The following is an 804-nucleotide window of genomic DNA, read 5'->3' on the forward strand; positions in this document are numbered from 1 at the left end:
GCTGCTCCAAGCAAAGCCCGGTTTTCTATAAAACCCGCTGTAAGTGAGCTACGCCTACGCTATTTTTAATATAACTTTTATTTAATTATAGTAACGTTATTAGGAACTTATAATAAATACTTGGGCTATTATTATGGGTTATATAAGTATTTTTTTGACGCTTATATAATAATAATAATAATAGCTAGACTATTAATTAGTCTCGACGAATAATAAACTAAACTCTAGTGGTAATAATACTAGGTTTCGTCGAAGAAAAAATTCTTTTTAAGAAGCGAAGCTCTCTGAGTTCGGAATCACCACCTTTTCTGGTGAGTGCATAGTTACTTTCAGCTTACACATAGATATGAAGTATTTTATATAAATTACGTGCTATGTGTGCATATTATCTGAATACTTGCTATCTACGTTAGATGAACGTTGTTATACATGTTTTCAATGATTTAAACAGTATATGTATTTTATATCTACGAAAATGTTAGGGTAAAACATGGGTAGATGTAATAGGTGATGTGTGATAAAATGATGAGAGGCCTCGATGTTGTTGTTGTTGTTGATCCAGTCATCTAGCGGAGTATAGATGATGACCACAGACTCTTCTAGACAGTCCAGTGGAACACTAGCAGGCTCGCAACCTGTAGGTGTTGTGAACGATGTGTTCACCGGTGTACTCCATCCCCCACATGGTTGCCTATTAGGACATTTATTGCTGAGGAATCCCCATAGCAGTAGTGTTCGTCCCGATGATGATCCTTAGGCTAGGTCCCTTATGATAGGTGTTTAGGGACGTAAAGTGAGGATAAC

This window comes from Lactuca saligna, chromosome 6, assembly GCF_052625555.1.
Source record: "Lactuca saligna cultivar CGN05327 chromosome 6, ASM5262555v1, whole genome shotgun sequence".
Lineage (NCBI taxonomy): Eukaryota > Viridiplantae > Streptophyta > Magnoliopsida > Asterales > Asteraceae > Lactuca > Lactuca saligna.